The sequence below is a fragment of the Schistocerca gregaria genome, chromosome 8, assembly GCF_023897955.1.
Source record: "Schistocerca gregaria isolate iqSchGreg1 chromosome 8, iqSchGreg1.2, whole genome shotgun sequence".
NCBI classification, from domain to species: Eukaryota; Metazoa; Arthropoda; class Insecta; order Orthoptera; family Acrididae; genus Schistocerca; species Schistocerca gregaria.
The window spans coordinates 91,815,828-91,829,287 of NC_064927.1; the positions used below are offsets into that span (position 1 = coordinate 91,815,828).

Consider the following 13,460-nt stretch of genomic DNA (forward strand, 5'->3'; position numbering starts at 1 on the left):
ATTATAGCTTTTGGCCATTAATGCCTTCGTGAACAAGACACACAACACACACACACACACACACACACACACACACACACACACACACTCTGTGTCTCTCTCTCTCTCTCTCTCTCTCTCAAGCAAAGTCTCCGGCAATTAAAATCACATTGCGAGCAGCCGCACCAGTGCGTGGTGGGAGTGGCAACTAGGTGGGAGTAAGGAGGAGGCTGGGGCAGGCAGGGGGAGGGATAGTATAGTGGGGGTGGCGGACAGTGAAGTGCTGCAGATTAGATAAAGGTCAGGGGAGAGGTGTGGAGAGGGGGAGGGGAAAGTAGTGAAAAGGGAGAGAAATAAGAAGACTGGCTGTGGTGGTGGAATGACAGCTGTGTAGTGTTGGAATGATAACAGGGAAGGGGCTGGATGGGTGAGGACAATGACCGACGAAGGTTGAGGCCAGGGATGCAGGGATGTATTGCAGGGAAAGCTCATCCCGGCACAGTTCAGAAAAGCTGGTGTTGGTGGGAAGGACCCATATGGCACAGGCTGTGAAGCAGTAATTGAAATGAAGGATGTTGGGCAGCTTGTTCAGCAACAGGGTGGTCCACTTGTTTCTTGGCCACAGTTTGTCGGTGGCCATTCATGCGGACAGAAAGCTTGTTGGTTGTCATGCCTACATAGAATTCAGCACAATGGTTGCAGCTTAGCTTGTAGACCACACGACTAGTTTCACATGTAGCCCTGCGTTTGATGGGATAGGTGATGTTAGTGACTGGACTGGAGTAGGTGGTGGTGGGAGGATATATGGAACAGGTCTTGCATCTAGGTCTATTATAGGGGTACGAGCCATGATGTAAGGAACTGGGAGCAGGGGTTGTGTAAGGATGGGCAAGTTTATTGTGTGAGTTCGGTGGACGGTGGAATATCACTGTGGGAGGGGTGGGCAGGAGAGTAGGCAGGATATTTCTCATTTCAGGGCACTGAAGCCTTCACTGACCATAATTATCCTCCCAACCTTGTACACAACAAAATCTCCCATGCCTTATCTTTCCAGTCTCCCACCACCCCACTGTCTGGCCACAGACGAGCATTCCCCTCATAACTCAGTACCACCCAGGACTGAGGCAACTGAATTATATTCTCCGCCAGCGTTTCAGTTACTTCCCGTCATGCCCTGTGTCGAGATGTATGCAAGATTAATAGTCAAATGACAGCCTACTCACCACTCACTGACAAGCTGGGGACCCTGACATGATCACCTGCATAACATCACTGAATTAACGAGTGTTCATGAGGGAGATTTACAAAATGACTGGTACTTCGGCTCTTACTAATCCCACCGTGTTGTGACTAGCTATAAGCTGCATGGCTACCACCTTTCTAGTCACACAGTCTGGCTTCATGGTTTGCACAGGTGAAGGCCAGTTCTTTCTATTCTAGAATTTTGGGAGACACTACCAAGTTTGTGCTGATAGTAAGTTAGTTAGAACAGCTGTACACCACAGAGGATCTCAGATCAGAGTGATCTATTAGTGCCATTCCCTTGTGTTAGCTCAAAGAACACAAATAGGATAATCAGAGATTTTAGACAAGAAAATGTAGAAATGTTTGTCAATAAATTCAGCCTCATCTCATGCTCATTTACTGCTCAGTCATAAGAAAATGAAATTTGGAGGCCTTCTTGATGGTTTTCAGTTAATGCTTTCCTTTCAATAAATGCTTTCCTGACACACTTATGAAGGGATCATGGATAACAAGGAGTACTCCGATTTCAAGCATGAGAACAAGAGAACTACATATGGAGTGTGACGATACTTGTAAGACACCGCTAGCCCACGCCTCTCGCGGTGTGCGTTTAACCCCATTTAAATGACGCGCCAAGCGCGCGCCCAGCGGCTGTATGATTAATTAAATAATCGGCGTGAATCACAGTTGAAATCTCTGGTCCACAGGGACGTGAAGAGGCTGTGGTCCAGAGAGAGAGAACAGTCAGTCGAGTCTTGTTCAGTCTTAAGAGTCAGTCGAGCTAGAAAGTGTCTTGTGAAACGATCATTCTGTGGATATTATTAGTGTGAGGATTTCTTTTATATGTGTTGTGTTGTCTTCTTCGATGAGTAAAAAAAGATATAGGTAAAATAAATTTTTGTGATGTCCATCAATAAGCTCATTCCAGTAAAAATAGAACCACTTCCCTTCACCTTTATTCACCCTTCTTTCTTTCTTTCCTTTCAACACAAAACAAAAACAAAAAAATTACCACCCCCCTTTTTTTTTTAATTCCGGACATCACACTGGCGACCGTGACAGGACGCCAATCTTCGGATTTTACTGGAATGAACTTAACAAGGGCAAATTAAAGTAAAATCATACGTGTAGTAATATTTATTGTCTTGTACATTGGCTAAAAAACTGTAATTTTCTCTTTCATGCCCAATATGAAAACGAGAGCTAACGTTGTTTCAAGATTAACAAGATTTCTGCAAGCTTCAACGCAGCGCGGTGAGTAGTGCAAAAGCATTTGTTCTGCTATGCCATTGTCCAGCGTGCGCCTCCCGCCTATGCTAACTTTTATTCCCATTTCCCATGCCTTTCCCTAAACAAGAATCATACCCTTTGTCAATGGAATTTCTATTATTGTAACATTGAAATTCAACAGTAAGATATGCAGAAGTCATTGTTATGAGTCAATCCTGTTTGTTACGTCATGTCACCACTTTCAGATTAGCTACACGAATACGGTTACAACCACAATAATAATTCAGACATTTTTGGAAATTCTATCAAGTAATAGTTATTACCGTCTAACTATTTAAATTTTATTTATCTTTTGTACTTTGCAAGCCATCGCCATTCTGGGTGTACTATTTGTATATTTCACGCTTGTTAATTATTGGCAAAAATGGAACAACAGCAACAGCAAACTGATAACGGTGATGCTACTGTATCATCAGCATCCCCTTTCCTAGGCTTTTCCAGCCCAGAATCTATGGAATTTACTGCAGGTGTATCACATCAAATAATACTAAGTAACGAAAGTAATTCATCAGGTGACACACCCAATAATCCAGACCCTATGGAAAACGATAGTAGACGTGTCCAACTAGGGATTTCCCACTCCGATCCTAATTTGCACAACTCTAGTGAAAGGAACAATGATCCAAACATTGATCCGAATCAGTACGGAATTTTAATACAACTTCTTACGCGAAGTATGGATAGCATCCTTAATGAAAGGTTTGATAAACTAGACACTAGATTTGGATGCATACGTTACGCAAACAGATACACTATTCGTCGCACACATGTGTGAAAACACTACTGTATTGATGAAGATTTTGTAAATATGAATATAACCCAATCCTTCTATCTTGATCCTACTCCCACCTCCTTGCCCACTGCTGGACGATGGATAGTGGGGTAGTGAGGTTTTTGCACTATTCTTTTGTATATTTTGTCCATTCATAATTTGCAGCACTTAGGGTCTCTCGTCGAGTTTTGCAGAATTCTTGATGGCAGATGCCATAGATTTCAATATTCTGTAAAGAAGGAGATAGTACTCCGTTAGTGCACATGCACAGCAAGAAATAGATGGCACAACCTGAATTTCGTGTACATAAATATGTCATGTCTAATTGTAAAATTTTGTAAATGTAAACAACTAGCAATCTCAATATAAATCTGAATTTTGTAAAGTTTCACAGGACACGACTAGCAAAACATGTCTAATTGTAAGTTTTTGAAGATGTAAACAACTAGTATTCTCTATATAAATATGAATTTTGGGAGAGTTTCACAGGTCACGACTAGCAAAGTATTTCAATGGCTATGTAGCAACTTAGCTACGAAGAAGTTCATTTGTATTATGTATATTGAATTTCATGTCTATAGTAGGTAATCATTTTATGTATATGTACATGTCCATTTTTTCTATGTAATTTTGAACTTGCCTATTCAAAACTTAAATGTCCGCTTGTGAAGGCTACACACAAAACAGTCTTACTATGTGCACCTAATATAAAAGGAGAAAAGATGCAAAGTGTAATTTTGCTCAAAAGTGAAGTGTCTGTGAAAATGTGTTCTCAGAAGGAACAGGACGTCGAACCTCCCTTCTGAACAGTGCAAAAAAAATCAAATAGTGTTGATAAAGAGAAATCAACCAGTCAAGAGTAAAAATATGACAGAAAAGTGTTTTCCGTACAAAGTGATAAGTTTAATCTCAAATTCTATGATAAAGTGCAATGATGCGTATCACAGTGATCCCTACCGTGGAAAGTGCTTGGAAGTCTGCGTTGTACGGTCTTCGGATGCGGCTACCAGTACTGTCGCGTCCGTCGTAAGGGGTGGCGCCGCCAGACGTGTCACCGCCTATTATACCTCAACAGCGGACCCGAGCGCGAGGCTGTACGCAGTGCCGCGGTGCGTGGTGGATGGACCACTTTATCAAAATTACTGCACTCGTGCATGCACAGCCACTCTTAAACACCAACAATACTGACATGAACTTTGTTGTCATCGACAACTTAAAACCAAATTGTATGACCTTTTGTGTTCTTTTGTCGTAAGCAGATTCATTACCTATTGTCCTGATGTGCAAACTGTAAAGCAAACAAAGTTGTGGTGCTGTGACTTTTACTGTGCTTCGCACGACGCACCACACTGAACTGAGGCAAAGCATAGTGCTCACTGGTCGACACAATAAGAACTGTGAATACAGGGTAGCAGCTATTGTTTTAATAACAGGACTGCCAACAGTGCAGGCATCTCTCTAAAAAAAAAAAATGAATCATCCATTGATCAATTTCAAAGTGGCTATTTTGTAATGTGCAACAATTTATGTATATTTACTTAAACTTTGTACTTTAGGCTATAATTCTTTATATATGTATGTACTTGTCATATGTTTGAAAACGTTGTATAATGCTGGTGCGAACACTGCACAACCTTGTTCGTCAACTCAAATCTGGTACTGCCGCGAAGTTTGAAAAACTTACGCACCAGTAGAGGGGGCCGTGTGGCGATACTTGTAAGACACCGCTAGCCCACGCCTCTCGCGGTGTGCGTTTAACCCCATTTAAATGACGCGCCAAGCGCGCGCCCAGCGGCTGTACGATTAATTAAATAATCGGCGTGAATCACAGTTGAAATCTCTGGTCCACAGGGACGTGAAGAGGCTGTGGTCCAGAGAGAGAGAACAGTCAGTCGAGTCTTGTTCAGTCTTAAGAGTCAGTCGAGCTAGAAAGTGTCTTGTGAAACGATCATTCTGTGGATATTATTAGTGTGAGGATTTCTTTTATATGTGTTGTGTTGTCTTCTTCGATGAGTAAAAATAGATATAGGTAAAATAAATTTTTGTTATGTCCATCAATAAGTTCATTCCAGTAAAAATAGAACCACTTCCCTTCACCTTTATTCACCCTTCTTTCTTTCCTTTCAACACAAAACAAAAACAAAAAAATTACCACCCCCCCTTTTTTTTTAAATTCCGGACATCACAGGAGGCAAAAGTCAGTCCAGACTCAGAACTCTTCAGTTATGTTAGGCAATATAAAAAAATCTTTCATAAAGCAGTCAGACAAGCCAAAAAATTGGTGAATAATAACTACATTGCAAATGCTAAAAATAAGTTTTAGGCTATATAGTCCTTTCTAAAGAATGAAATCTGCCAGGAAGTTTCATATCAGCGCACACTCTGCTGCAGAGTGAAAATCTCATTCTTGAATTAGTAGTTGCAGGTGAGACTGTTTTGGACCCTACACAGATCTGTGAAGCTTTTGACAGCCATTTCACAAATCCATGTAAAACTGTTGAACTTTCACCTCCAAATGTGTATCCTGCTTCCACTTTATGTAACTCCACTGAACTCACATTCACTCCTGCATCCCATTCTGAAGTAGCTGGTATCATAAAGTCCTTGAAGAATTTAAATTCTGTAAGCTGGTATGAAATTCCTACAAAAATAATAAAGGCAGTCACCCATAGTATTGCATATTCTATATCCTTTATAATCAGTCAATCTTTCGAGGAAGTGTGTTTTCCCAACAGACTGAAGTTAGCTGAAATACAACAACAACAAAAAACAGATACGATGAAGTGGGTAATTATCAACCAATCTCATATCAATATTTTCCAAAATATTAAAAACAGTAGCTTGTAACCAGATAGTTAACTATAACAATCTGTATAATAATATCTGGAACAATCAGTATTGTTTCCATAGAGAACATTGCACTGTGCAATTCATCAATAAACTTATTACAAAAATTAGTAGTAGATTGTATAATAAAGTGACCTAACAAAAGTCTTTGACACAGTAGACCACAAACTATTACTTTTTAAGCTACAGGCATTAGTGAAAATTTGCTGAGTTGGATGTCATCTTACCTATCAAACAGGAAACAAAGAGTAGTAATAGAAGAAAATGGTAAGAGAGTCTTCTCAAACTGAAAAAAAAAAACGAACAAGGATCTGTTTACGGGCCAATACTGTTCTTGTATTATTTAAATGACATGCCAACTAACATAAATTCAGACACAATTCTCTATGCAGATGACCTGACAGTGATAGTCAGTTGTAGGAAAAGCAAAAATTTAATTAGCCATCTTCAGCAGATTCTTCCTGAAATCAAGACCTGGCTGAGAAATAATCAGGGTTGCCACAAGTTTCCCCAGGAGAAATTCCTTGATTTCCAGACAAGTTTTAGCATTTTTCCTTGACAAATTTTGAGATCTCGAGGGTAAGTAAACACATAGGTTGACAAAAAATGTAAGGACTTCTGTTTTTCTCCCCCGTGTAAGCAAAAATCCTTAAGTACTAACATCAACATCTGGAATGAAGTGTTTTTAAATGAGGAAAGCGAGCCCAATGGTATGTGTGTTTCATTAAGACAACTGTTGTTAATTTATTTCAATAAAATGAAACCCATTTGGTGACAAAAATTTGCATTCCCTTGGACTCGCAATATCTTCAGTGATTTCAGAAATAACCTCAGAAAAAAGGTAGGCCTCTTGACAGGAGTGTATAAGGCAGGGAAGAGTTGTGTAAACCAACATTTTAGGTGACTGCCAACAATATGTTGGTTCTACTATGTTACTGTCAATTATTACCCACTGTGTTATGTCTATTATTTTACATGCATTGTGTGATTTTTGTTTCGAGAAATTTATGAATACATAGTGTACGAACTGTCAGCAACTGCCACAATTTTCTTCTTCTCATCATCCATACTTTCTAATACATGAATTACTTTTGAAATACCTATTAAACACTGTACTGCACAATGTACTTGCAGTGAGGCAGTCACAGTCGCCAATCCCATCATGCACTGATGCTGCTGCTTAGTCATGCGTGTGTGTGTGTGTGTGTGTGTGTGTGTGTGTGTGTGTGTGTTGTTGACAAAGGTCTTAATGGCCGAAAGCTTTAATTGCAAAGGGCAGCAACAATACCAACAATGCTCACACAGCAGATCATCAGTGACCTCTTTTGAAACTATGTCTGGTCAGTAAGGTATCTGTTGGTATCACCAAAAATTTAGTGAGCAAGCACACAGATGGACAAACCTGTGCAATTACCCAAATGCCGCTGGCAGGTGGAAGTAGGTGATTCCTCCTATTGCTGGTCAGTGTCTCCAAGCATGTTTGTTAGTGATTGCCAATCTGGCTGTAAATATTTAATAAACACTGGATCCTAATTGTGTATTTATCCACTGAGAATGTTGCACAGAAGATGACTGCCTATATCATTATCTCTGACCATGGTGAATAACTCAGTGAAATCTACATACAGCACTCTGCAACTAGAATTAGATTTGGGTTTGCATCGAGTTTTCATACGGGATTTCATCGTCGTGGACATCACTGAACCCATTATTGGAGCAAGCTTCCTTGCCTATTACACCCTACTGCCAGACATGAAGAACATGCACCTGGTTGATAACACCACTGGCCTGACAGCAGCTGGGTTTCAACCAGATGAAGCTGTACATGCTGCCAAACTGATTCAAGTCATGGACAAAGAGTACACTGAGTTGCTCCATGGATTTCCAGCCTCGATGCAGCTACCTGGCATGCCTAAGAAGGTGCTGCTGAGCACCATTCACTATATCAAGGCAACTGACAGGCTCCCCACATCTTGTAGACCATGACATTTGGCTCTGAACTGGCTGGAAATTGCAAAAGCAGAGTTTGACAGTACAGTCCACGACGGAATCATATGCCCATCAAACAATTCCTGGTCATCCCTGTTATATCTAATCCTGAAGAAATGTGATAGCCATAGAGCTCTTAACATGAGAATAATACCAGACAGAAAGTCTGTGCCATTGTTGTATGATTACAATTATGTATTGAATGGTGTCACTATCTTCAATGTAGTAGCCTGTGCTAAAGCATACGTGCAGATACCCACATTGGAACAGGATATCGCAAAAACTGCAGTAATTACTCCTTTTCTGCTGTTTGAGAATATGCTTATAATGTTTGGTCTCTGGAACATCACACAAACCTGGCAAAGGCTTATTGACTCAGTGCTACAAGTTCTGTCTTTTTGCTTAGCCTGCCTTGATGATATACAGAATTTTTTGGACCCATCCAAGCAGTATCATCAGCATTTAGTAGAAGTATTCAGATGACTGGAATGACTCAGTGTGATCCTCAACCTGCGGGATTGCGACCATTACATGAGAAGGTGGAAGATGTCTCGTGGGTTGCACAGTCAAGCACCACCAACCAATTGCCCTGATTTATGGACATGCTGAATTTCTTCCAATGTGACCTGCCACCTCAACTGAGCTACAAGAGTCATTAACTGCAGTCCTCTCTGGCCCAATGAATAAAGGAAACTCAGTCGTAACAGGGGCTGATGGTATGACCTTGGCATTTGAAGCAGCCAAGAAGAGCATTGCAGATGCTGCACTCTTCATGTACACCAATCCAAATGCATCCTTGCCACTGCTAGTTGATGCTAGTCAATTGGTTACTGGCATGGTGTGACAGCCACTACTGCTCTTCTCACACAAACTGTCATACTTGTAACAGAAATAGAATATGTATGACTGGGAAATTCTAGCCATGTATGAAGCTATCTACTTCAAATTCTGTGTGGCATTCAAGCCTCAGCTGGGAGCAAGAGACATTATCATCTAAATTGATCACAAACTGTTGACATATGTCTTTCATCAGAACTATATGAACTGTTCACTGAGGCAGCAAAACCAGCTCATGTTCACTATCTGGTGTTAACAATGTGGTGACCAAATGTCTCTCATGGGTCGGGAGTATCTCCAGCATGATCAGCTACACCAAACTTGCCAAAGAACAACAAACAGACCGGGAACTACTAACAGTAACATCATCAGCATTAGACCTCCATCTAATTGACATTCCCACAACCAATGATGAACTATATTGTGACATGTCCACATCAAAACCTCATCCTTTCCTACAAACCACATTCAGAAGAAACACATTCATGACTTTACCAAATTGAGTCACCTTGGTGTACAATCAATGACCCGTCTGGTGACAAGTTATTGTGTGTGATCATGTATGCAAAAGACTGCCATGAATGTGTGAGAAGTTGTATTAAATATCAGCACAGCAAGATTGACTGACCATGCACAGACCTGTAGGGGACTTTTAAAACATAACAGTCCATTTCACCCACATCAACACCATCATCGTCAGGCCACTTCCACTATCTAATGGCCAATGTTACTTACTCACATTGATACACCGTTCCACCTGCTGGCCAGGAGTTGCACTGATAGACAATATTTCAGCGATAACGTTGGTCTTCGCTTTTGTGTCACACTGGATATCATAATTCAGTTACTGCTACTCATCACAACGGACCATGGACAGCAATTTCAGTTTGATCTGCTCACCCACCTCACAAAATTTTGTGGCACAGTCCACCACGAGATGATGAACTACCACCCAGGCAGCAGGTGGATGACTGGGAGATGGTACATTCACTTAAAGCAGCATTGATGTGCCCTGACACCAAGTGTACTAAGACCCTTACCATGATGCTACTGGACCTCACATACGTTGGACTTCATTGGTTGAGCTGGTGTATGACAAGAAGTTGCATCTGCCAGGTGAATTTGTGAACTCGAACCACTGCCACTACTGGACCGAGATCAGCCCAACCTTTTCTGTCAGTTCAGAGACAACATAACCTAGTTCTGCCACCCACCAGCCTTCTAGACAAGGAACAGCCTCTACCTCTGAGAATGAGGATCTCATGTCTTGCCACATGCAGAGGGCATCAAAATGTCTAACACCCTCCATACACAGACCCACATTACACACTTGCAATGAGGAAAAACATTTGACATTTTGATTAATGAGAAGTTGATCACAGTTTCCACTGACAGGGCCAAGCTGGCACACACATCTCAAGAAGCAGTCCCATCAGAAGTTCCATGGCTCCAGCCTCATCCAACAGTTGTTCCATCACCAACATCACTGTCAACAGTGCCAACTCCAGCACAAGTAAATCTACCAGCAGTGCACTAAACAAATTCTGGTTGACACTTTTTGGATAGTGCTCTGCTTCCACCAGGAGGACTGATGTAGTGACCTTCTGCCGGTATTTTTTTTTTTTTTTTTTTGTATTCTTTCATTTATGCTTTTAATGGTTTATTACCTTCCATGCCTAGTTATTAGTGCATAGATATGGGATAATTTGTGTGTACTGTTTGTTGAGGATTAATATGGAGTGGTGACTTGTATCCTTAGAAGCTATCATATTTCTTCACCATTTCTCCTGTGACTGCATGTGGTAAAGTTTGTCAATGATTGCATGAATGAGCTTTTCATGTAGCCCAGTTTCCAGTTTCACTGTGTTGAGATACACACAGGATTAAATCATTGAACGGCAGTCTACCCAGCTCATACTGAGTGATCTATTAAATAGAATGTACAGAGTATCGGTCACAGAATATGGATTGAGAGTAAACTGAAGAACGAAGAAACTAATGAGGAGTAACAGGAATGACATAAACGACAAACTTAAAATCCAGTCATGAACCTTACACTAAACTAAGAGAAGGAATCTTGCTACCTTGTAACAAAATAATGGATGATAGATGAAATAAAGAAGATATATGAAGCTACTCATGCACACAAAGTGGACATTCCCATTAAAAGAAGCCTCAGAGTGAAGAAGAAATTTCTGAAAATATATGTCTGAAGAACAGCATCGTACGGGAGTAAATCTTGGACTATGGGAAAACCAGAAAAGTAGAGAACTGAAACAATTGAGGGGTGGTGTTACAAAAGGATGCTGGATGCTGGATGGATATAGACAAATAATTATAAGCACCTATACATACTTTACATGCACTTTAAGCTATTACCATCACTGTAAATGCCCTAGATTTTGAATTGCATAATTTGCTCCAAGTGAGCTGGGAGCTTCCCATCAAATTGTTCATTAACTTTGTTATCAATTCCATAATTTTAGCTTCCATATTTTCTGCCTTATTGAAATGCATGTAATAATTCTAGTTTTAGGAACACTGATTATTCATTTATACACTGTGTTCATTACGTCTCATTGTGAAGGTAAATCTTCAGGGACATGCAATGAACCCAAGTTCTTAAATCACTGGTATTCTTGCAAAATCTGAAGCCACAATGAAAGTCATGTCTCTGTTAGGAGCCACTACATATGATTAATTTGGAAACAATAATATTTTTTGAAGATTGTTCAACTACTTTTAGTGACCTAGTATGTACTTCATTTTTTCCCATTTAAAAATTTTCATCCAAACTTGTACAGAATTCCCTTAATACAAAACTGCTGAGACATTAAACCTTAATCTCACCTTCTTTTACTACACACTGTGGATGCTCCATGTATCTATTTCTCAAGTGTACTCATTTTTGTGAGTTTCTGAACCTGAAAGTTAATTCTTTGGTCTTCTTTGTTGCAGCACAGTAATACATAATCAACATATGTGAAGAGGTGGCATGACACAGAGCCAATGTATCCACGGAGACAACATGACAACTGTAAAAAGAAGAACAAAAGTGTTTAGAGATATATGAAACATAAAGAACATGAAAACCTGTACTAACATTTTCCTTGATCCAATAAAAAAATTGTTAAATATTACAAAAATGTACAGTTTTTCAGCCATGCAAAAATCCCTCTCCTGCACTTTTAACATTTTCTTCTTAGATACAACTCACCAGTTAAAGATGAAATTTTCATTAAATGTACACAATAAATGCTGTACTATCAGCCACAGATTTCATTAAACTGCCCCAATGCAGTGTCACCTATCATTTAAGCTCAAATAGGCAATTTTTCAGTAACTGTCCATTTCACAGACATATAATAGATGTTTCATAGTTAATGCTATGCTATGTATATTTATTAAACTATTAATATGAAAACAACCACAGCAAATGACTTCACATTTCCACCAGCCCTTGTGTTCGCACTTCCTGTTAATTAGAGTACACAGCATTTACATCTAGATATACACCTATACTCTGCAAACCACTGTGAAGTTCATGGCAGATGATATATCCCATTGTACCAGTTATTAGGGTTTCTTCCTGTTCCATTCATGTATAGGAAGAATGAGGGTTTAAATGCCTCTGTGTACACAGTAATTATTCTGATCTTATTCTTATGACCCCTATGTGGAGCTGTTGTATATTCCTAGTGCAACTATGTAAACCTGGTTCTTGAAACTTTGTTGACAGACTTTCTCAGGATAGTTTGCATTTATCTTCAAGAGTCTTACAGTTCAGTTGCTTCACTATCTCTATGACACTCTCCTACAGATCTGTATACAGTTAATATCCTCTGTTAGTCCTATTTGATATAGATCTCACATACCTGAGCAATATTCTAGAACTGGTTGCATGAGTGATTTGTAAGCAATCACCACTGTGAAATGGTTGACATTCCCCAATAAACCAGTAAACCTGCTTAACCCTCAACTGAACCTTTGTGACCATTCCATTTCGTATCCCTCCAAATGTTACATCCAGGTATTTGTAAGAGTTTGCTGATTCCAACAGTAGATAACTGCATCATCTGCAGAAAGTCTCGGGTTAATATTAATATTGTATGCAAAGTCATTAATGTACAACATAAACTGCAAGGGTCCCAACACATTTTCCTACATCTAACAATGACTCTCCATTCTAGATAGCATGCTGCATTGTCCCTATCAAAAAGTCCTTAATCCAGACACAAATTTCACTTGATATTGCATACAATCATACTTTTTACAATAAGCATAGCTGTGGTACTGAGTCAAATACTTTTCAGAAATCAAGAAATACTGCATCTAACTGACTGCCTTGATTCAAAGCTTTCAGTATATCATGTGAGAAAATTATGAGTTGGGTTTCATATGATCAGTGTTTTTGCAATCCATGCTGGCTGGCATTAAGGAAGTCATTCCGTTCAAGATACCTCTATGTTTGAGCTCCAAAGATTCTACAACAAATCAATAT

The 13,460-nt window shown here is 39.8% G+C and overlaps 1 protein-coding gene across 1 annotated transcript in view; it reads left to right on the forward strand.

The window, feature by feature from the left end:
• Positions 1-12,098, forward strand: part of LOC126284664 (uncharacterized) — a 56,976-nt gene extending 44,878 nt beyond the window's left edge. The window contains exon 2 of the mRNA XM_049983767.1: positions 11,918-12,098. The gene's annotated coding sequence lies outside the window, so the exon portion shown is untranslated. The remainder of the gene's footprint in view (positions 1-11,917) is intronic.
• The last annotated feature ends 1,362 nt before the right edge of the window (positions 12,099-13,460 follow it).